This window comes from Empidonax traillii, unplaced genomic scaffold (genome assembly GCF_003031625.1).
Source record: "Empidonax traillii isolate 1590-97213 ecotype Southwest subspecies unplaced genomic scaffold, ASM303162v1 scaffold682:size344182, whole genome shotgun sequence".
In the NCBI taxonomy this organism is placed as follows: Eukaryota; Metazoa; Chordata; class Aves; order Passeriformes; family Tyrannidae; genus Empidonax; species Empidonax traillii.
The window spans coordinates 92,350-117,102 of NW_020955875.1; the positions used below are offsets into that span (position 1 = coordinate 92,350).

The 24,753-nt window shown below is 38.3% G+C and overlaps 1 protein-coding gene and 1 long non-coding RNA gene across 2 annotated transcripts in view; one reads left to right on the plus strand and one right to left on the minus strand.

The window, feature by feature from the left end:
* LOC114065617 (serine/threonine-protein kinase ULK4-like) overlaps positions 1-24,753 on the plus strand; it is a gene marked incomplete at its 5' end in the record, with an annotated part of 122,759 nt that overhangs the window by 87,250 nt on the left and 10,756 nt on the right. The window lies entirely within an intron of this gene.
* Positions 13,237-18,891, minus strand: LOC114065620. The gene is made up of 2 exons (XR_003573010.1): positions 18,770-18,891; positions 13,237-13,374 (listed from the first exon to the last, which is right to left on the minus strand). It is a non-coding gene; the product is annotated as an uncharacterized LOC114065620 (long non-coding RNA).

A 24,753-nucleotide genomic window follows, 5' to 3' on the forward strand; every position in this document is an offset into this window, starting at 1 on the left:
TCCATGGTTCATTGTGCAAGGAATGAGGCTCAGCACTCCTCTAGGACCATCAGCTTCCACGTGAAGTATTTCTTGGAGTACTGATGCGTTCAAGCTGTCTGTGGGTCACAGCTGACCTGCGGTTGCTCCAGATCTTTTTTTCCAACTGCTGCCGCCTGGGTGTTTTCTGCATTAAATTAAATAAGGAATTAAATTGTCCAGAGTACCACTGCATAAACTCTGAGCAGAAACTGCACTTTACAGCAAAATACTACCTTGTGTCAGCTTTGAGGAAAGAAGTAGCAAAAGAATTTTTCTAAACTTGGTCAAGATGACTGCTATGAGAATATGTGAGCCAGTTTTAGTCTCTGCCTGCAGACACAGACTGTGGAAACAGCACATCCTTGGGAACAAGGGGATCGAATTGTGTGTGTCAGCATCCTACTGCTTGTTCAACTCGTACGCACGAGAAAGCACGTCTTCAGTTGTGCAGTCTTCCCTTAGGCTTCCTATTTTTGAAAGAGGCAGGGACCATTAGTACAATCCCGAATCAGACCAAGAAAATACTCCCATTCTAATGCTGTGGTGAAGGGTTGTTACTGGTGCAGAATGAGGCAGCTTGATTAGTGCGTGGAGAGGACAGAAAACAATGACTGCCTGCTGATTCACCCCGCATTGCTTTTGGGTGACAAGTAGAGTCTAATTCAAGATTTCACATTTTTATTTGTAAGGCCTCAGATTGGGTAAATCCCAAACCATCACTGACTTCTGACCCATCTAAGTTTTATTCTTCTTTGCTAGAAGCAGTCAGTCTTATTTATTAAAAACATGCTAATCAGAAAAGTTATTTTTGGTCTTGAAAACTACCTGCTTTGTTTCCTGCTCAGAAAAATGAACCTAATTTAGTTTCTGTTTATCTTACTTCCAAGGATTTTTTTCTTTATTCTTACCATTAGAGCCTGTTGTTTTTAAAAAGAAAATACCAATTTGAAAGAACAAAATTACTTAAACTAATATTACATACTGAGGTTTCTGTCAATTGTTCTGGTAATGTCAGAATACTTTTTTAGGTCTGTCATTTTTTGTTGTTTAGCCAAGATGGCTAGTGATAGAATTAGAAATAAAATTCCTGATTCATAATCCTACAATGTGACCACATAAAATAATGCTATATTAAAAAGAAATTTAGAACAACTTAGATTAAGGGGGCATACAAAACTGGTGTTAAGCTACTGTATATAGAGTACTAGTCTTTACAGATGCTGTTGGGTAGCAAGTGTTCTTGATTCAGTTATTGAAGGATTTGTCATGAAAGATAAAACTTAGCAGAACTAAATTTTTGTGTATTTTTAACAGAAAATTACAAATAACCATTGATCAAATAACATATATGATCCAAGTACCATTATCCCAAGGAAACAGAAATAATGTGATTTCAATAAACCTGAAAAGGTCAGCAAATATTAATACAGTCCTCCATACTCTCTTATGTTTATACCGTTTTGGCATCTTTTTGCAAAATGGTATGACTCTTACAGGGGAGAGATTTTAGTGCATATTCTGATGGGATGAAGAGTTAAAAACTATTCCAGAAAAGACATTCATCAAATTATGTGCACTACAAAACAATAATATTGTTATCTCTTACAAACAGATTTGATGCTGAGATATCTTCATCTTAGTCTGACAATTGAGATGCAAACTAGAGAATAATTTGTGTTTTGAGAGGTTGCTGCATGAATATGAGAAACTTGTTCATCTTTGGGGGGTTTTTTTGGTAGCACAGCTCTGTTGGGTTTTTGTACAGTTAACCACATAATGATCTTCCAAGACACAGAAGCAGCATGAAATAGGCTTTTTTTATTTATTTAAGTACTTCCCATGGTCACTAGACTAAAAAAGGCTGAACTTTTATAAATTAGGAGACAGTTAGTAACACAGCAGAGCTGTCTCAGTTTGTACAAGCTAAAAAGCTCTGCTGTATTAGTCAAAAAATGCCAGCAGTAGGGAACTTTTACATCTACTAACTGAAGTCAGTAGACTTTGGGCTTCCTTACTGCCTTGCCTGTTGAGCCCCACAAGCTCAGAGTTCCTTATTTTCAGATATACAGACCAGCTGCTACTTTATAATTATGAGAGAAAGCTCTGGCTGCAAATATAAGGAGAGGTGCCTTTGGAGTTTGTTGTGTTTAGAAGTGCATTGTGACCTTCCATCTACTTCTTAATGTTCTGTATCACAGATGCGTTAAACTGAAAATGGGTCTACAATAGTGTTTTAAATATAAAAGGCTTTTAACAGCTGTTACACTCCTGTGGTTGATAAAGCAAAGTGGGAATTACAGAAGCCAAGCATTTTGATCGATATATCTAAATTGCACTTTAATAATGGATTACATGTAGGAATTAATAGTGGAGATGTGTTCAGAAGACCAATATGAAGATTGTCCATATTGACTTGTGAGGCACTGCTATCCCCATGGGAATAATGTAACCACTTAGAGAGGTGAGAAGGTTGGGCTTAGGCCAGGGAGACCAGCTGACTGGCAAACGCATGGGCTGCATCAAATATTGTCACTACTTAATGAGCAATGTTTCTTCATTTGCACAGTGATGTGTTTACAAACAGTGGTTAGTACCATTTTTATTGAAAGTAATATATTCTTCTGCTTAACCATGCCCTTAGAAAAACAAGAACTTTTTTTTACAGGAATTAATTCCTCCTTGTGTCAGTCCCTTCCACCCACACACCCTGCATATGCACATAGTAATTTAACATGACATTCAGAAAGAGAAAACAAACACCATTTACAATCAAGTCATCAACCTATGTTTTAAAATTCAGATTATAGAAGTTCAGTGCCTGAATTTGCATAGAAAATGTCTGGTTTGCATAATAACTTGAAAACTATTTTCCTTCTCTAATATTTGGTTTTGAACTCCATTTAATCAAAGTTATTTCTGGAAGCTGCTGAAGCGTTAATACTTAATTCTGGTCAAAATATTTGGTTTGGTTACTTTCCATCCTCTTGCATTGCAGTCAGATCTTTTGCAGGCCTCTGGAATCCAGATAATTTTCCCCTGTGTTTGCCTTTTTTTTTTTTAATCAATTTTTTAGGCCTTTCTGGTGGAGGTAATAATGGAGACTGAAAACTAAGTTTGAATTTAAGCTGAGATTGTGCCAAATACTTTTCCTAGACCAGCAAGTTAACTTTGGGAGTTTGTTTGGTGTTTTTTTTTAGGGGACTTACTTTGTAAGGATTTTTTCCAGCCTGTTGTAACAGCTTCAAGCATGTCCTTCTGTTCAGTCAGCAGGACTTTTTATGTATGACACACTGTAGCCAGACTGTACTCTTCTCAGAAACATGTAATTTAAGATGTCAGGAAATTGTAGGTTAGTGTTTGTAAAAAATCAGGCACATTGAAGTAACTCTGACAAGCTCTACTGGTACTTTAGCTTTTCTTTGTCTCCATAGATAATGCTTAGCTATGTAATTATGTTCTTTGGAGATATAATTTATTTTCATTCTTTCCCTTCAGTTTTTCTTAACTTGGTGCTTCAGTGAATTATATTCTTTTAAGAAAGATAACAATACTATAACTTCAGAAGTGAAATACTTGCATTTCTTTGAACAATATAGTCAAAATACAATACTGCAGGCTTTCCTGCACCAATACAGGTGTCAGAATGTGAATTAGGGGAGGTATAGTGCCTGCATCCTGGTTTTCTTATTACAGAGAAGTATTACAAAACCAGAATGATTCAAAGACTCAAGGATTTTAGTTACTCAAAATTATTAGATCTGTGAGAATTATATTCCTTAGGAAAGAGTAGGCTAAGAGACTGTACTGATTTATTTTGTATCCTGAGAAGATGAGAAAAGATGAGCTATCAGGTTGTTTAGATAAAGTCGGACCAGTGCACGGAAATACATTAATTTCTCTGAAAGGAGTTGGGGACTAAAGAAACACATGTAGGTTTCATTTCACTTAGAAAATAGCTGAAATATTTAACAATTTGTCATGTGTAGCAATCCAGAAAGTTACTTGCTGTTAGTAGTTAAAAGTAAGGATGAGGTAATCATCCAGATTTATTAAAGCTGAAGTTTAAGTTAAGTTTGGAGTGGAGTTTGGATGTGAATGCTCAGAATTTTAACAGCTTTTCTTAGGGTAAGTCATCTGCCAGAACCAGAAACAGGTCACAAGTTTGTGTTTGTAATGGATCAGATTTCATTAACTCCGTTGTTTATCACTGCAGATATTTCTACAAATTTGATCTGATGTTTCTGTATAAAATCTTTTCTAATGGGTGTTTATAAGAACAGACCAGAAAATAGGTTTAAGTAACCAAAAGCCGAACATATGAGTTGGTTTGAATAGAAGTAATGGAAAATATCCCTTTGTCCCACGACATAATTCATATCAGAACAAGGTTTATAAAGATCACTACTCTGAGGCCTTGTCATGCCACCCTTACAAATGTGCCACCGTAACTGGGTTGGCACAGTTGTGGTGCAAACCTCCCCAGTACTGTGATGTAGCATATGGTAAGAGAAAAGCTGGTTTTTGTTGGCAAAGGTACCAGCTTCCTCAAATCTCTGAGTGACATAAACCACCTGATAAATGCACTCTTATCTCAGTCTTGCTGTAATATAAAGCATAAGGATCCAAATAACCTGCTCCATTGAAAAACAAGCAAACAAACAAATCCCAGAACTCCCCCCCAAGAGAGACAAATATTTTAAAAACAGCAGCTAGTGACAGTTAAAAACAAACTAGCATTTAGAAAGATGCTGGTTTAAAATGACAAACTGTGCTGTATACCTGGCAGAGTATTGGTGTGCTGCCATGACTTTGAGGGTACCTATCCACCCAGTTCCAACTGCAGGGTTGGAAGTAAAGGCTTCCCATCCAACTGACATCTCCAAAAAATTATTTTTGGATTACAACTGAATTTCCTCCTCTGCTTAATATAAATTGCTGCTGAGGCTAATTTGAACTTGCCATGCCGATTTTGTACTGCGGTGAATGAAGAACAGTCATGATTAAATCATCAAACTGCGAGAATGGTAACACGCAGTCTGGTGTACAGCAGTATCTCAGATCACTGCATCTATTTTTGCAGTGACTGTTAGATTGAATATTACATGAAATTAAAATTTTGATTAAAAAAGGAACACAGTTTTTAGCTTCTACACAAGTCAATAAGTTTATATAAAGACTTTGGGGGAGTAGCTTCACAGTTATGTGTTAATAGGAGTGGATAAATAAGGGGTTTTTTTTTATGTCAGGAGTTTTCATAAACCAGGGCATGATTTCACAAGATTTCAGCTATCATAGCAGCTGAAAGGGAGTGGGCTCACTCTTCTCTCTGGCTCTTCTCCTCCTTTCCACCCCTACCACGCAGTTCTGTCTTTGCCTCCCATCAGCTTCTGCGCTCGTGGACCAGAAGTTGTGCCAGTTCCACTTGATATCCTGGCCAAGACCAGCTGCCACCATAGGTAGTTTTCTGCCACTTCAGCAAGCTGAATTAGTGCAATGGATTTAGTTTGGATGACTACTAGAATCCATTTCTTTTTGTAATAGCGAAGTCATAATTTGTATCAAGCAGTTTAGTAAAGCTGTTCCCTTAGGGTGAGGTTTCATGAGATGCCCGAGCCATCCTAGCAACTTGCTGCTGTCAAAAGGAAGCATCCCCCAGGTTCATGTTTCCCACTGCTTTCCCTGCACTTGGTGCTGCCCCTTCTTTCAGCTGGTTCAGCTCACTCAACTGGCAGAAACTGAACCCAGCAAAAATGTGAACAGCTTTCTGTCAATTTAGTGTTAACTGAACTCAGAGGTATCAGACAAGTGCCAGAGCCAGCATGGCTGTGGACTGGCACTGGGTAGACTCAGTAGGGAAGAAGAGAGCGGGGGATGCCTCCTTTAGTGGCAGAGCAATGTGAGATTGGCTCTGCTGGCTTGTGAAACCACATGTTACTTCACACATTAGCAGAACCATTTTCTCACTGTGAAGATGCACTCTGGTATGGAATTCATTTTAAAGTTAAAAAAAATATTCTGTCACTCAAACATACCAAGAAAATATTTACCTTTTTTTTTTTTTTTTCTTCCCCCACAATTAAATGTTTCCAAATCAAAGGTGAAAGAGAATAAACAGGTTTGGGGTTTGGAGCAATTGAGAGCGAGAGATTATCTACACTGTGTGCCAAATAAAGGCATTTTTGTTTCTTAAATTTTTTTATGCAGTCTAACACTTCTCCAAGGAATGCTGAGTTTCCAGCAGTTTCTTCCTTGAAATTAAAAAAAAAAAAAAAATTAAAAAAAATAAAAAAGGTGTTTCTGTAGCCATTAACACCCTAATTAACACCTTACTACTACTTCTTTCAAATGGGCCTGGTAGGAGAGTTGAAGGAGCTGTGGCAGCTGGTAACAAAACTTTCCTGGGGAATAAGCTTGAAGCCTGAAAGGGAGGAAAAAAACATAAAAAAAGATAGAGCTTGGTTAATGTCCACAAAAGTGTAAGATATTGAAAATAGGGCAATGACTAAAAGTCAGTGGCTGGATCACTGCTGGCATCACTCGCTTTGCCTTGTTGCAGGCAGCACTGCTGCACCGCAGACCAAAAGGTGGTTTGCCAGCAGAGCTCACTGGGGGAAACTCCCCCTCAGCTCCCCAGCAGAGAACCACCTTAACTCCATGTTCAAGTGGGAATAGACACAGGGACAAGGGAAATTTTTGTAGGGATAACTGTGTCTGTGGGAAGGTTTTTGCCAACATTGTTAATGATACAGTTTCCCGATTGCTTTAGGCCAGCCTGTGTGTGGGCTGGCGTCAAAAAGGGAGGTCCCAGCCATGTGTTTCTGCCGCCTCTCTGGTGCCAGTGTGAGCGTGAGTGGTAAACTGTAAAACTAACCTAGGGAGAAAAAGCAAGGGAGGGGTTGGCCAGATCACATCCCTGATTTCTTACCATCTGATTACACAAATGCCAGCGCTGGCACTGGGGAAGTTGGCTTGGAGGCGGAGGAGGGAAAGGCTCCTTGGCTTCAGTTCTGGCTCAGGCTGTTTTACAGCGATGGAGAACAGAGTGGTGGTGGTGTGGGGGGCGGGGGATGTTTTTTTTATTCTAAATGGATTCTATCATCCTAACACATTTCAGGGCGGAGGTTCTGTCCAAGAGGCGTTCAGTGCTTAGGAGGTTGGCCTGGTTCTTGCTCCATGTAGGTCAGCAAGGAGCGCGGTCTCTCGTTCCCAGCATATCGCTACAGCTACTGCCAGCAGGAATGCAGGATTTCTTAATTAATTTTGTTCCGTGTAATTCAGCACACACCTAAGCCTCTGATGGAGTACAACCATAGTTTCCAGTTTAACAATGTATCAAGGTGTGTCATTAATATACAGTTACATATGCTAAGTTCTGTCTTGTGTAAGCAATAACACACAACAAGGTGTGTTTTTGTCAGCCACCATGCATGCATCTTGGATATACTGGGGCAGCAGTGTTGCTGAGGGCTATAACACACCCAGGGTGTGGGTGCATTAGCTGACTAATATACATTTTTTAGTGTTAATGTGCTTATTAAATACATTGGGGGGGAATTTTAAAGTAAATTAAAATCTAAATTATGAAGAATCAACCCTCTGTGTAACTGAAAGTGAGCAAACACATCTCAAAGAAGTAACCAAAACTGCAGGGCTACTTCTATCATCGAAACTCCCCTTTCTGTGTAGCTAAAGGGGATTGTAGTGATTCTGTGTAGCAGCCGGGGGTTGTGGTGATTTGGCTGCACAAATAGTAGGTCTGTGTTTACTAAACCATTAGTCCCTCAGACACTGCCGTTGCTCTTGGTGAAGTTGTTGTGATCTGGGTCCCAACTCAGAAACTACTACTCATACACAGAAGGGAAAGGTTCATGAGAACATCCCTCACGTTCTGTATATTTTATCTGAAATCCATTTTCTGAATTTTTTTATGTATCTTAGGAAAGAAATATTTTTGCCTTCATATTTGGACCCCTGAAACTTCACAATAAACAGTTAATTTTAAATTGAATTAATAGTTACTTTTGTCTTGTTTATGGGCAGGTGGTTTTGATAGGAGCTAGATCAGGTTGGTCAAATACCCAGAGAGTGACATGATTCTGCTAGGATTAGTGCTCTTTGCTTCTTGGGAGTCTGCGCTTCTATCTCAGATATTTCTCCACTGTATGTTTATGCCTATACCAAGCATCCAATTTCCAGCTGTGCAAGGTTTCATTCTTGCTCAGAGAAGGAACCTGTTATTGATTATTTTAAAAAACACTATTTTTGTTGGGTTTTCAGTCCTTTTGTAATTTAAGGGTTTTAATACTTAAAGCTAATGTTGATGATCTTATCATGCAAACACCTGCTTTTCTTCAACTCTGAAACTGGGGGGGAAAGGGAGTTGGAGAAGATTTATTAGAAGTTCACTTTTGGCCTGATGCTAAAAATGATTGAGAACTGGATGAATAGCAGATGGCAATGTATCAAGGTTGCCTGTTCATATTCATTGCACCATTAATATTGTCTTAGAGATTAAATAACCTACACAATAACCTTCCATTCCACCCGAATCACCTGTTATTCCAATACTTTACTTCCTTATTCATTAAAACAAGTTACCGATGAAATGAGAAACTTTAAAACATACTGTCATATAGAGTTTGTCCCTCCTTTGACTAGAGAAAACTAGAAATCATTCTGTTGATGTAAAGGACAGTCAGGAACACTTTTCCAATAAAAGTGCCAAGGTACAGTTATGTATTGTTGTATCTGATGTGGTAGCGATATGCCTGTGCACAAAAACAAAAGAAGTTTCATCATCACGCAAAGCAAAATGTTTAATTGCCCTTAGTTTGTTTGTGCAATTGACAATTGGAATATGTTCTTAGCCAAATTACAGTGCTTTTTGGATACAGTTAACCCAGCATTTTGCTTCTGCTCTCCATAACTAGTTGTTTGGTTTGGTTTTTTCCCTCTACACCTCGTGCCCGGTCTAAGTTCTACAGAACTTGCTGCATCTATATTTCACTTTGCATGCTGTGGGACAGGTTTTGTAAGCCAGACCTTTGACCACTGTTAAGGGTACAAATAAATAATATTAGTGACTGTTATATCTGTGAATCAATAAGGTTGGAAAAGACTATTAAGATAATCAGATCTGATAACCAAAGATTACTATTAGAGTCCACCACTAAGCCATGACCCTAAGCATCACATCTGTCTAGTTTCTGCTTTAGTTGCACAATAAAACTTTTTTTATTTTTCCTTCTCAGTTACCATAAGTGTGAGAGTAGGTAAGCTGTTTTCTTACTGTGAATAAGAGACTTTAGAAAATATTACCTTTACTAGTTATACCAGAAGGTTTTAGTATGTGAAGGTATTTGTTGTCTTAGAAGTCTTCCTGGAAACCATGGGTAAAGAAAATTTTATCTTTCAGAATGTTCTCTTGTATGATCTGTCATCCTCAGTTATGAGTCCTTGACAGGGCAGAAAACAAAAGCTTAACTTCCAATGAATATCTAAAGAATTTACCCTAAGCAATTTGATAGCAGTGTTAGAAGCAATCCATTGTGGTAAAATGACAAAAACTATGTATTCCTGTGACAGGAGATGGAAAGTTATCTTATTTATCTTCAGTCGTGGTAAAATTACTGCAAGCAGATAGTTTGCATCTACCTCTCTAGCTTTAGAATTGGAAAATAAATCACAGCCTATGGTAATTGGAACTCATTTTGACATGGTGCAGAATGCTGGTATCAATGTTGTATGGCATGGTGCTTCAAAATTAGGATTTGTTTAAACGTGGTTATTAAGTTTTCCTTTAAGAACTGTAGATAAATTGGAAAGTTACTGTTGAGGAGAATGAATGAATGACTAAAGAAGTCTGTTTGCTATCGTTAGAGTAGTTTACATACTATAGTAGAAACCACTGACATGGGTATGTTTTTCCTGTCCAATATAGTTGTAAATCCTTGATCAAAGTTATTACTCATCTTAATTGGTTCTCCTGTATGTGATAGCAGTATTAATGGATATGATTTCAGAGAAAAAAAAAATTCTGCTGACTTGATGAGGTCCCTGTAGATTTAATTTTATTTCTAAAAATAAGTAAATGTCATGCAGAAAGTTACAAAGTTTCTGTATTAATTCCAGCTTATTCTATGACCTTAAAATTTATCTAATATTCCAGAAGCCGTAGTAACTATTTTTTTGTTTAAAATTACTTTGACAAACCCACCTTTAACAACAGCATGAGTAACTTGATTCAAAAGAAAATAATTTCATTCGAGAGACTTGTCAAGACGGAACCTTGTAAGTCTGAGTTTTGCTTGAAAAGACTGGTGACAGATAGTCACTTGGGGTGTGCATCAGTAATAGGTTCTTCTGCCCCTTAGTCCCAGCTAAGATGAAGCTACAGCTGAGAAACTCTTAACTCTTAGTAACCACAGTAAGAGCAAATCAAAGGACCAGTTGAAATGAGGAACTGTGAATGGATTTGAAATTGTATCTGTAGAATATTCTTTCGTTAGAGCTCTTTTATCACATATAGTTGGTAATTTATTATGGGAAAACCTTGAATCTGTATTTTTATTGTGTTCTGTTTATATTGCTACAAATATTCCGTAACTAACTCGATATTGCTTGAGAGTATGAAATATTGTACTTGGCTAATATTCCTGTCACAAACTTGCTCCTTATGTTCATTTTTATATATCTGAGTTTCCTACAAGGGAAGTAAAGTTAGAAGTCCAGGAGAACCATTGTTCAGCTGGGATAGATAAAGAGGAACATTTCTAAGTGTGTCCCGTTGGGTCTGCTCAGTGGAGCTGAGTAGACTGAGTGGTAGTGGGCAGGAAGTGCTTCACAGCACCTTTGTGCACTCCTGTTGAAACTGTAACAGCAGACATATTTAAACATCTGTCATCAGTGTTATCCTAGTATGATTTTTATAATAATGGGGAGACAGGGAAGACAAACAAAGCTATCCTGGGAAGTCATTTATGGCAGCACAGTGCTTAGGACAAACACTGTGGTGATGCTAGGGAGACAGAACATGCTAAAAGCACATTATCCAAAAGACAACCGAATATTTATCTATTATTTTCCCTTATGGTGTAGACAGGGATTAATATGGCATATATGGTTTCTTATTATTGGGGTTTTATGACATTTTCCATGTTACCCATAACTTCGGGATATTTCATCTGTGATTTTTCATATTAGGTGTTGGCCTCAGGTTGAAATTTTCCTAAGCTATTCTTGATGAAACTTTCAGTTTTCTGGAAGATTGCTAAGAGGTATTATGTTGTTGTTGTTATCTGTTCATAGTTTTAAAAATTCTGATGGCTTTTGTTTATCTCTGCTTTTCTGAGAACTTACTGCTGATGGTGAGAATTTGACTTCTGTTTTGATAGTGTGGGTCTTGCCATCCCTTGAAATCTTTTCCCATTTGAAATGTTTTTGAAAGCTTGAAACCCTTAAACATAACAGCTTGTTATGTGCTCAGTAAAGATTTCTTCTGTATTAGAAACAAATATCTCAAAATTCTGTTCTCTCTGAATGTGCTGAAGAGTCTTGCAGCCAAGCAGCTGATTGTTCAGTCCCCCAACAGCTGCTACTTCCATTCAAATACTGTGTGTATCATCCCAATCTGAGACAGAGTCTGGGCCTTATCTTCTCCACTCCTGTGTGTAATAAAGTTGTTAGTATGCCATGCCTAAAAATAAGCGTATTCCCCTGTAGAGCAAGAGAGTGAAGTGAGAGCCTGCACTTCATGATTCTTGCTTTGGGCTAAAATGAAACAGAGCTACAGAACTGAGAGTAGAACTTCAAATTTCCCAGTATATTCTGGGTCACAAGAGCCAATGGTCTGGAAAATGTAAATTTAATGCCTGAGCTAATGTTTTCATGTCTGTTGATTTATTGTGATCTAATGTTTGAATTCCCACTGGTTGGTCTTCTTCATGGTCTCATGGAATCAAATCAACAACTGGGGCAAAATCAAAGTGTTGTCTTTTAGCCAGCTCTTTAAAATGTGCACTTCCTTTCCTATGTGTATTTTTTGTGCTCTTTTTTTAAAAGTCTGCAGCTGAAAACTTTGCTTAATGTTTTCATCAATCTTAAAAACTCTCAGAAGTCTCTTAAAATAGGGAATACATCTTCCTGTAAGGCATATGCAGAAAAGCGTGTGCAAAAGAGGGGCATAATAATCAAATAGTAGTTCTGCAATTTTAACTACAGAATTAATTATCAATTACATAATAGCTGAAATTACTACTAGTGTTGTGGTAACCAGAGATTTGGGCTTTGCTGCTTCTGCATCTGTGCTGCATCTGTGTATGTGTAGAATTCATATCTAAAGTCAGTGTTTGTGCCGCATTCAGTGATAAACTATTACTGTCAAGGACACCGACTCTCCTCAAGCTGACTGATAAAACCTGCTGGTTTTCAGGGATCTCTCACCTCAGCCTATCAATTTCCAGGCCATGCAGTGCTTTGGAGACTGCATTTGTTTCATTGCTTGGCGATCTCTGCTGTGGAAGGGGAATGACTCCTTGTACTGACCAGTTCCGCATCTACAAACTGCCAGACTGGAATGGTTTCTTACTGAAAGGGTATAAAACATGGTATCCAACTGATCTTTCAGTTGTTCTGGATGGGGTGCTGTAGTTGTGTGCGTTACTATCAAGCATAGGTCATATTTGTTTAGTCTCTCTGAGTCTGACAGATACTCAGTAGCTGAGGGATGCAACCTTGGGCAGTTGAAGAAATTTCTGTGACAGTGAGGGTAGCTGAGCAGCGTGGCAGGGCCTGGACCAGTTTTCTCATTTGAAGAGAAGTAGGATATTTCAAGTTTGTGACTTGGGAGTCTTGATTAATCATAAGAGCTTCTGAATGTCCCTCTGACAGGCTTTCGTCTGGTTGGTTTTGTGGACTTTTTTCACAAGTTTAAGATTTAAAAATAATTCTTGGCCATTTCAGATGCATCACTACAAAATCCACTGCTTTGGAATGTTGAGCTCAGAATACTTCGATGTCCTAAAGGCTTCTAAATTGCATTTAGTGGATGGAGAAAATTGTCTGTTTGTTACATATTGCATCTCGAAACTTGTGAATCTGGCATATGATTTACATTTATGCATAGATTTCCTTTTTAGAAAAAGACATTTATTGATTTGAACATATCTTAAGTGCCTCAGGTATTCCTTCTGTCCTTTTGCAATTCTGAAACACTGGTTAAATATGAACATAATTTTTAATTAGGTTTCCCCAGTGCTGAACTTGCTGCAGTCTGGTCTGTTCTCCAATAGTTTGCTGGTCAGAAGTTGTTGACCTTTAGATTATGCTACAAAATCCATCTGTTGCTGCAGGCTTCTGTAAAGAGAGATGTAAAGAAATATTATCTCCTGTCAGTCAGCCATGTAAACAAACTTGAATACAGGCAGCAGCTCAGTTTCCAAGATCTGAGTTCATTCAAAATAAGGAGGGAGAGGAGAAGCTGTGAGCCAGTGCTCCCTATTCACTGGAGAATCCTTTCTCAGCTGTTGTGCCCTAATAAAATGCCATTGTCCTATTTTCAAATCCCCCTGCTTTCCATGGGAGAAGCTGCTCTGTGTATAACCCTAACCACTAATTAAATCCTCTCCTGTGATCTAGGAAGACAAAGGCCATAACCTGCATTTGCTTATCTGTCAGTGCCCTCCCCATTGCCAGCTTTCAGCTTGTTCTTATGGCAGTGTCACCCAGGAGACATCCTTGTTAGCAATCTGGTGTTTGCACTTTTTGTTATGTACCCATCAGCTGTCTGCTTCCTTACCCTAACCACTCTTTGACATTTCCCCTCATTTAGTGCTCATGTCCCACAACCTCTAAGACTCTCTAGAGAACTTGATCTCATTTTTCCTCCCCCCAGTGTTGGTTGTAAACATACTCAACAGTCTTTGGTTTACTGGTAAACTACAAGTTAGTGGCCCTAATGTGTTTTAAATATGGGTGTTCCGGTAACTTTTACTCATATAAATGCAACTGGTGTGCCTGAAGTTTCTGAGTCCAATTTAAAATGAGACTGACAAATATTCTCCTAATTACAACGCAGTGATGTTCTTGCTCCTTCACCTGCATTACGTTAATTGTCGATGCCTTTTAATTATGTAAATTTTCCTCCACTAATATGGTAAGCACACCGTTCTCCAGACTATTTTTGTTATGTTCTCAGATGTGTTTGCAACATTTTCTAATTTTAACTTCCTATGTTTTATTAGTCTCTCAACTCTAAACCTGTGATTTCTGTTTATCATTGAAATGCTATCATAGCTTTACTGCACTGGTATGTCCTATGGCAATAATATTATTCAGTTTATCTTATGTCTTTATTAGAAGTTTTTGTTTAATTTAGAAAATGAAGAAAGGTTTTGCTTTTTTTGGCTCTGAGCATCTGTTCAGAAAATTCCCACAATCTATGCCCATCACAAAATTATCCTCTCATAGTTTCATGAATCTTAGTCCTTTTCACTGCCTTGTTATCCTTTTAGAAAGTGCTTCCTGGCAGTGCTCACATTAAACAAGAAGAAACACACACATAATTTGTTCCCAGAGTCAAAAGCTGGATATGTTATTATGATATATTTGTGTGCTTGTCATATATATGCCACAAATACATGGGATCATGGTCTTCAAAAACTTTTCTCATTTCTGTTTTCATGAGCAAATTCAGAAATTGTACCATACAAGAAATGTCACTCTGTGTGTCAGTTTTGAGGAGAGTCCCTCTGGGGTGTGAAATTTTTGGATAGAAATGTGATAGAGGACGGACACAATTAGCAAGTGTCTCATTTCCAGGAGCTTTATCCAGAAAATGTTTCAAGGCAAATCATAGGAAATAATTTCAAAGTGTTGAGATAGCTTACCTCCACGTGAGGTGTCCATCAGAAGACTTCTTAATGTCTGCAATATTCTATCTGTCTTAGAATGTTTATGTCCATAAATATTGTGGTGCTAAGAAAAGCTTGTTGGAAATCCATAGTGGTAATTTAGATTATTGTTTGTGTTGTTCTACCAAGTTGATTAGTATGTGTTATTTAGCGAGGTCAGTCATCCAATGTGTGTACTTTTCAAGAACTTGTCTCATAAGAGACCAAGATGCCACTCTTCATGCTTATGGATAGTCCTCATCAATGCTTGTCAGTTCATCAAATGAACATACATCATCTGCCATGAAGGCAGTCATTCATCACTATTTACAAAGGTTTTGAGAAACTGCTGTATCTTTCCATAAGTATTCATTTTCTAGACTGGCACATGAAGTATTTCTCTGAAGACAAGAAGAGGGAAAATCTTGTACTTATACCACAAAGACCATTTTTCAGACTTGTCTCTGTAAGTCACACAGTTTGATCATTTCAGTCTGATTTTTAGATATATTGAATTGTCTAAAACATTTAAGAGTTGCAGAAAGAGGTTTTGGAACAATTTCATTAGGTCAGTACTAACAGGTCAGCTGGTCCCGATGGTAACTGTCCAAGAAATCGTTGAGCCTGTGGTTGTGGTGTGCAAGCTATTAGATAAACCATTATCTATACTAAGATGTTTAAAAGGGCTCCAGGGAATCTTTCTGACAATTAATTCTGACTTCTCTAAGGCTTAACTGTTAGGAATGATAACAGGGAAGGGGTGGGTAAACAAAAAGATTAATATAGCAGGTTACATAATAGTCAATATAATTTCTGTGGAGGGAAGTCATATTTATCCAGATCCTCCACGTGAGTCATAGTATGTGAAGAATTATACCACATTTTATGTAGTGGACTGGGAGTTTGAAAAGGCATTTCTTAAGGCTCCTCAGTAGAACTTCCTGAAGCACCTAAGCTGCCATGAGAGACAAGTTCTATTCACAGATTAATAGCAGGCGAAATGATAGAAAATTATAAATGGCTCATATTGCACCATAAACATAGATTACTGTCATAAGCCTACCAGGATTTTTGCTCTGCAATGCATTCGTAAATTACCTGGAAAAAAGAGTGCTATGACAAAGGGTTTTTATGATACAGGATTGTTCCAAATTAAGGCTGATTGTGAAGAGTTGCAAAATATTGAAATCAAAATATTGATTGAATGGGTGACAGAATTGCATTCAGTAATGATAAATAATGAATAATTTATATAGAGAAAAATCCTTCTAATTATTATGCAGGCCTTGAGGCTTGCAGAACAGTGATCAAAGAAAAATGTCCACAAGGCCAGAAATTAGTAAGGAGCTCCCCTGTGGCTGGTCAACTCGTTTTTTAGACTGCTACCCAGTGTCTGTAATGGCCATGAGCTCTTAATTTTGGCTAAGGTCAGCCTACAGTCATTGACACAGGCTTGGAGAATCCTTTTGGAAGTTTGGGCCTGATAGGAAGGAAAAATCTTTTTCTCATAGTACAGGTGCTGGGATGTAGAGAAAAGATGTGTGCCAGTCCTTGTACTGATGATGATGGTTGTATCACACAGGCTGTCTTGGGAGATGGGGCTGTGGATGCATCAGTGACCTCCTCTAATGATGTGAAGGAACCTGACCCCTGTCATGAATTAAGTTTACTGCTTTTGTCCCCTAGGACAAATTTCCAGCACCTGCTCATGGGCACCTGTGGAGGGGTGGCTGGCAAAACTGGGTTTGGAATGACCAGAATAGAGAAGGCAGTGCACAGGGGGAAGAAAGTAGGAGAGGATTAGCAGGAGAGGAAACTGAATCTTCTCTGCCCTTTTCCACACATTGTGGTGTCCCTCTTTAGCCTACTGAGGAACCTGTCAAATGTTTGGTACCTTTGGCCAGTTGTGCATATCTGATGTAAAGGGGTCATCTTAAAACCTGCATGAGCTTTTTGATGGTGCCATGGATGGAAACATCTGTGGATGATCAGCAAATTCCATTCATTAAAGGGACCACATTGCTTCTTCCTGTTCCGAAGTGCAATCTCTCTGGATTTGTCCTAGGACTTAGCACAGGAAGAAGCTGTTTTCCCTGGCAGAGAAATGAACTCAGTAGAGGGATCATTTGAAAGGCACAAAAAAGAATTTATCTAGCCTTCCCCACTCCATGCAGCGCCACCCAGCACATGGCTGGGTCTTGCTCTGATAGCTCTGACGGGTTCCCCGTGTGTGGTAAGTGAGGGAGGTTCTTACAGGGAGAAAGGGCTTGGATTATGGGGTGAAAGGAGTACTTTTTGGAAGGAAGGAAAGAGGGAAGGAGGCTGTTTAAGGGGAACAGGCTCTATTCCTGCTGTGTCAGTTAATGTGTGCCCAGTGCACTGATTCATACACAGGTAAAGGTCAGTCCATCCACATGTGGGCTGACTGTGGGCTTGGTTTGCAGGGTAGCCATTTGAGGTAGATAGTTATGTCATGTACCAAGAACAAAGAGTTTTGTGCCTAGGAGGTGGACTCAATCTGACCCAGTAGTCAGCACAGGGAAATAATACTATGTCATACAGTTGATCTGTCACAAATCCCATTAGTAAATCAAGAATCACAGTAATAAGAGTTACAAATAGTTCATAGGCTGAAGTATGTTCAAACAAACAAAACATCTGTAGAGCAGCTATGACTAGTAAGTTAATTAAAATGATACATTTACTGTAATTTATGAGTGAAACTAGGTTCTAAATTCACTGAGCACATAAATGATTGGAAATGATTAATTGGCTTTTATTAAATGAGAAGGAGAACTAGAGAGTGCTATGTTCTGAGCAACTGACATGTGATAATGACTGCTCCTGCAGAAAAGCATAATAGAAAGTAGTCTGAGTCACTCATTAACATCTACCACTGCCCTTTCTGTAAATTATAAGTCATTAAAGCCCAATATAGCTACTCTGGAGCTTAAATAGTAATTTTTACCTTACTAAAATGTTTAATTTGAATTTACTGTAGTAGTCTTAGAGGCTGAAACCCTTATTTTAAGCAGGTTGGGGAAAATAAACCTCATCCAGAAAGCCAGAACCTTACTTTATATTGCTGTAGTGATGGATACACTGCAGGGACAATTTTCCTGGCAGTTCAATGCTCTAGTGCTCTTAAAAGATGTATCTTCTAAGAATAGAGTGAGAACATCACCTCATTTTTTACAGATCATCAAATGTCCACCGGTTGGGGGATCTTTGTGTTGGGTTGAATTTAAATCAGCAGTTTAGATGTGAAAGACTCAATATCTCATTAGCAATCCCTTGATCCACCCAGTTCCCCTGGGTGCTGTTTTAGAATGATAATCCCAATCATTCTTCAAATCTTTATAAGCAATCAGTTTTAAGTGCAACTCTTAGAAGATAAGACTTTTCCTGCTAGTTAATTTTACAAAAAAAAAAAAAAAAAATAAAAAAAATAAAAAAAAACACAAACCCAAAAAAGCAACACAGGTGAGCTAGGGGCTTTGATCAGACAGGTATTCTTTTTAAGTTAGATTTAGTCATTTTAGATTTTGTTTCTACATGTCTGATACTATGCTAAAGGGTAATCCAAATCCAAATACAGTATTAAAAAAAGGGTGAAGAGCTCCAAAATTAACCTCCTAGCCAATTCAGATTGGGTTGAGTGCTTGAAATAGTGCAATAAATCTCTCTTTAATGTACAAAATTATTTTTATCCTCACATAAAGGTAACTTCCAGGTACCTTAGCCTTACCAAAAAAGGATCATAGATTTGGTTGAACTTCAGATCTCCTTTAAAATTCAAAAATGCTCTGACAAAGCACCGAGACTTTCTTTAAAAGTCTCATTGTTGCTATCTCGCTTACGATAATAGTTTTCTTAATAGAGTGCCACTCATGCTACTTGTTCTCTCTGTTATGTGGTCAGGGCCTTCATAGGTCTTTGCTGAAAGCTGGATTTGCTGGTGTCAATAATAATTGAGTTTATTCCTTTTCCTGGAACAGTAATGAGATCATCTCATCAGCTTTGTGTTGTGACGTGATTAAGTTTGCACTGTGACTCAGTTACCTTGTCCTGGAGGACAGAGTTGTAGGATTGTCAGCCACGGTGGGCATAGGAGCAAAAGACAGTGTCTTTAGGCAGACATCCAGGTGCTCATTCTGTATCTGAAAACATTGTAGTTTTAAAAGAATACAGTGTAAGAGTACGTAATGAGTTCTTGTTTAACAAGAACCGTTCTACCTTCATTTCCATAATTGTGTTAATATTTAAATTATTGACCTAATCAGGTTAAGTGTAAGGGCTGCAACATCTAATTTTAAGGCACACCTTGCTCATGGTAGTTGTGCAATGGCAAATGCAAAACAGTGATGTAATTATCTGCACATCATCAAAAACGTCTGAGGAGTTTTAACTTGAAACCTCTGAAAGAAAATCAACCGCTTTATAAAGTTAAAAATGCTTTATTTGTAACCTGTGCATATTTATTATGAATACCTCTGTGTCATAATAGTACTTTATGGTTTTTTTTCCTGTAGTCAAAGAGAAAATGAGAGGAAAAAATACCCATTTCACAGCCTGATGAGGTCCTACCTGAAAGCTGGGTTGAAGTAGCCAGTTTGTACACGGTTCGATACAACTGTCTGTTCAGCTGAAGCCAAGGCTGCGGCAGGGGCGGTGCTCTGAGCTGGGTGTCGGGTTCAGTGCCCGCCTGTGTGGGCACAGTTTGTCGGAACCCTGGCATTCAGCAGCACTGACTTTCAGTCTGAGGTATCCACTCCTTGAACGCCACATTCGCCCACAAGATAAAAGCAAAAAGCAGGAGCACGTATAAAATAGGAAAATGTTTGTTCTTCTGCCCCTGGAAGACTTAATCGTGTGCTTCAAGATTGAAGTTTAACTTGTCTCAGCAGGCATTTCATGGCCAAATAAACACGGCACCGCAAAGCTGGTTAACATTCAGCCACAGCTGCTGGACTCATATTTAATAAATTTTTTCCCTAGGACTTGCTCTGCACTTTTCGAGAAAAGTCACTAATTTTTTCTCAGTAGACATTGACTTCTAGGCTGTTTGTTCAAGATAAACATCAAAAAGAGAATGCAAAGGTCAGTCTCTGCTGTATTAGAGAGTTACAAAGAGACACAGTCAGTTTGTCTTCCAGAGAATGCTCTCTGATACAAATTAAATTCCTTACTTCCTATAGGAAAAAGGATTTCTTCTTTGGAAATTCAGCAGATTTTGTGTTTGCACGACAGACTCTGCCTTTTCTGTAGACTTACTTCTTTGCTGAAAGTTTTCAGCTTTCTACCTCTTTGTCTCCACCTTTTAATGACTAAAGCTGGGAGCTCATGCTAAAGGCTATGAGATGCTGGCTGCAGTGGAGTCTGCTGCCTTGCCTGGTTCACCACTCCTTTCACTGTCCTGCCTCTCTGGTGTCCCCACTCAACAGACCTGGAAACCTGTCTCATCCCAGCACTCATGCAGGCCCACCTTCACTGGCTGTTCAAGCTAAGTTGTGAACAAGAGCAAGGGAGATAAAAACAGGGATCTTATTCTCCCCTTCCTGTTTTGGGGACAGGGACCATTGGCAATGAAATGAATCAGACAGTTGAGGTAGTGACTTTTTTTAATTTTTTTTAAGCATAGCAACTAAACCCAAAAAAACCCCTTTGGACACCATAACTGATGACATAACTAATCTCAATTCAAACACGATTTATAAAAATAAGGATGCATTTAAAAATAATTGTGCTAGCAACTATCCTTTGATATCAACTTCTTGCTTGAAAGTTTAAGATTTAGTGAGCTTTTAAAATTAGGACATGCATCACAATGCCATCAAGGCAAAGGAGTTGAGAAAGCTGTTGCTTGCTCCCTTGGAAATTAATGTTACTCTCATGAGATAACACAGCTAACTGTATGGGCTCCCCAGTCCTTTACAGCATGGAGTAAAATAGGTCGGTGTAAATCACCAACAGTGGTGGTTCAAGCCAGCCCACAAAACACTGCCATTCAGTGAGTGCATAAATACACAGGTTTCACATTCTAGCTAAGTAGTTGGTAATTTCTTAAACTGCTTTAGCTCAAATACCTGTGATTGTTTGACTCTTTGCCTAATTGCATTATTCTAATTTAGCTAAAATTTGTTTAACTGCACAATGGAAAAGATAAGCTGCAGTATCTGTGGTAACACTGTCAGAGCCTTCTATGTGGGAAAAAACAACAATTTAAACACATATTTTATAACTTCTACATTCATTTTTTGGCACGGGATATGTTCTTCCTTACTTTGTCCCACTTTGGTGATCACAGCTGGGCAGTTGCATTGGGACAAAATTGTCCTTCTCACACTCCCACCACATGCACAGACAAGTCTTATTCCCCTCTCTCCATCTGCTGTCAAGTATTGCGCAGAATTGTCATGCATCACCCTTCTTTCATACTGTCGGGCATGAGTTACCAGCTACTTGAGTTTATCCTTAAATAAAGTTAGTCTTCCAGTTGATCTTTTCTGACTTCCCTTATTAACAGAAAAGCAATGTGTTGCCATCCATGGCACTAGTTAGTGACATCATCTTGGACTCATGGTCTTTGTATCTTTTTCTTCTATTGTTGATAGAAGACTGCCAGGTTGAAGATTGTGATCCTTTTTGCTCCCTAGCATAATAAGAGCACTTCATGCATGTGTGGAAATGGCAGTTGATAAAAGATGAAAACAACTGTACAACCCTGTGTTGAAATAAAAAGGTGATTTATCTTCTCTTTGTAAGTTTCTGCTGTAAATCATTCAACCTTGTCTTAAAACCCCTTTGTTTTTGCAGTTGCAGTAAAAAAACTCTGAACTGCTTACATTCATCTGTATTTTGAAATACTATTATAAAGGACAATAAGATGATATTATGTTGGAGACAGCTGCAAGAGTTTCTCTTTTACACAAGCTGCCAGGAGCTACAACTCAATGAAATGATAAAAGCTTAGGAAAGCTACCCCAGGAACCACTTCCTGACAGTCCTCAGTAAAACTGATAGTCAGCCAAGCGTGAGTTGAGGCAGAAGGAGGAAAATCGATGTGAAATCATCAAATCACTAGTTTCTTGATGTCACTAGATCAGCAGGGGCTCATAAAGGATGAAGCATGTGGAGTCCAAACAAAACTTAATGAAAAGGCAGGTGTTGAAAACCAAAACCTGAACATACTGACAACTTGTGGTTATCTACAGTGTGAGATGCAGTGAGGGAGGATGACCTCTGAAGTAGCTGTGAATGCTTACTCACAACGTGGCCTATTGAATCATTCATTCTATATTAAATCTTACTATGTTTATTTGGAATAAGTAGTGTAAGTCTGTAAGTATATTTGTGTAAGTATATGTGTGTCTGTGTTAAGTGCAGATTTGAGCTGGTATTTTGGTTGATGATTGTTTTCAATTCGCAATAGCTGCTCTTTAATGACACTGATGGGGGAGGGGAGAGAAACAAATATGGGATCTGCTCTTAATTTTGGAAAGCAGCAAGAATGAAAAGTCTTTATTCCAGTGGCTGGCATACTGTGGACCCATGTTCCTGGGGAAGGTACTTACCCATTTATTTGGCATGTGTTTACTTTTTGAGACACCCCCTCAGGATTATCACTGTGCTGGTATTTGGTTACTAGGAGCCTAGTATGATTATGAACAGATACAGGAGCTGTCTAAAAAGCAATTCTGCCGTGGTCAGCAATGAGAAATATGTCCTCTTCACACAGACAGATGTTTTGCTTTGGGTTGTACAGTGAAACTGGCAGTTCTTAAACCTGCAACCTGTTTATTCGATTCATAATTCGAGGGCAGTATCATTCCCAATGACTATCACTGTTGTTTTCATTATGGAGTCCTAATTCATTGTTTCTGTGGGCACAAAAGTATTGCCAGACTCATTTGGTGTTTCAGGGCACTGTAATTTCACATAGTGCAATACTGTTGGGCTTGCCGAGCTGTGTCATCTGTCGGGCTCATCACTATTACTTCCTTTTGACCTCCTCTATGTAATTATGCATGGATGACTTACTAGCTGCTGTAAAGGTACCTAAATGCAACTGGGCTTGTTAAAGAAAAAAGTGAGCAGACCAAAATGATTCTCTCTTAGGTCAGTGAGGAGCAACTAGATGGATCTTTGCTCTCTGTCAGGCAGCCAGAGCCATCTGTCACATGACAATAAGCAAGCATCGATTTCAGAAGTCCATTTGTTTTTATGACAGTTTTTACAATTTTATGGATATTGAACCATTACGTAAAGCGTAATTTTCCTCAGAAATTGATGTTTTATAGACTTATATCCCTGTTCAGTCGTTTGCATTCCTAGTTGCATTTTACATAAAGCATAAATATACTGATCCTTTTTTCCCCCAATAAAAAAAATCTTCAGAGTATTTTTTCTATCTCTTTTTTTTTTTTTTTCCAGTATATGCAAGACTATCCCTATTTGGTACTTAAGGAAAACCTCAAGGTTCTGTGTCAAATTTTTATGTGTTTGTAAAAACCAAGTTGATAGGGACTAGAAAGGAACTAATGTTTGATTCTAGTTCATCATGATTTTTCTAACAAGATTTTGCTACTTTTTTTTTTATTCTTTAAGGATGTGTTTTTCATAATCTGTGTCAGTTCTTAATTCAACTCATCATATTCCTGCTTTTCTTGGAATGGTAAGTCCAACTCATTAAGCCAAGTTGTAGTGATTTTTTGTTGTTGCAATCTTGTGTTCAAGTCCAGATTACGACCAATGTGAGCATAAGCCTTCTAATTTTGTTTCATCCTCCATGGAAGTTGATCAATGCCATATAAATGTTCTATTCAGGGGAAGATATGGATTTTGCATACTTGATCAGACTTGTATTGCACCAGTGGATCTGTATAAGGACAACTTGGACAGCATCCCTTCAATCACTCTGTCTTCTATTTTTATGAGGAACATTTTAAAGCAGGACAAGGAAGAATGTCAGGTTGGAACTATCATTTTTTGAAGGCTGTATCCTTTAAATCCAAAATTCCTCAGTAAACTATAACTTCTTGGCCATTCCTGGGGGTTTGCCCAGTTCACCTGAGCGTCACTGCATGGCTGCTCAAGGTTTTGTGCCCTTAGATACAACAGAGTTTGTTAAATTGAAAATTTGCTTGCATACTTCTTTCATATGGTAATTGCCATTTAAAGCTGAGCATTTTTCAGTATGTTCTGGGTGTCACTGACTTTCCTAATAGCAAGAAGATGAGCTATGTGTGGTAATGTTTCTTACCCTTACAAATGTGTAAATGTTTGGAATTACGTGAATTGCCATGGCAAGAAATACATTGGGAAAGATTTGGGTTCAACAGTGCTAGATAAACATGAAAAGAAAATGTGCATGAAAAGAAGGCCATCCCTTCATCCCCCACAGAGCACATCAATGAAAGTTTGATATAACTCAAAACAAACTGATTAGGCCATAAAAGATAATGTCACTGGAAAAAGAATTATGGGAATCAACATTTAGGAGGTATTGGGAGTTACTCGTCAGAAACTATTTTAGGAGAATATCTGATTAAGAGAAAGAGAGATTATGAAGGATATTTGAATATGAGTTATTCAGAGAATGACGAACTTGAGGGGAAGTCTAGATATGCAAACAATCTGGTTTAGTGTTTGTTTATAACTGCTTTTAGATTTTTTGGTCCAAAACAACCAGGAGCCTCTGTAAAGCTTCTAAAGGAACATAAATGTAGGGTATGAATTGTGGTAATAAAAAATCATTCCAGTAGATTTCCCTGTTCCTTTTATAAGGAGGAAATCACAAGAGACCATCAGGCTAAGGTGTACCTGGAATGTGATGGTCTCATCA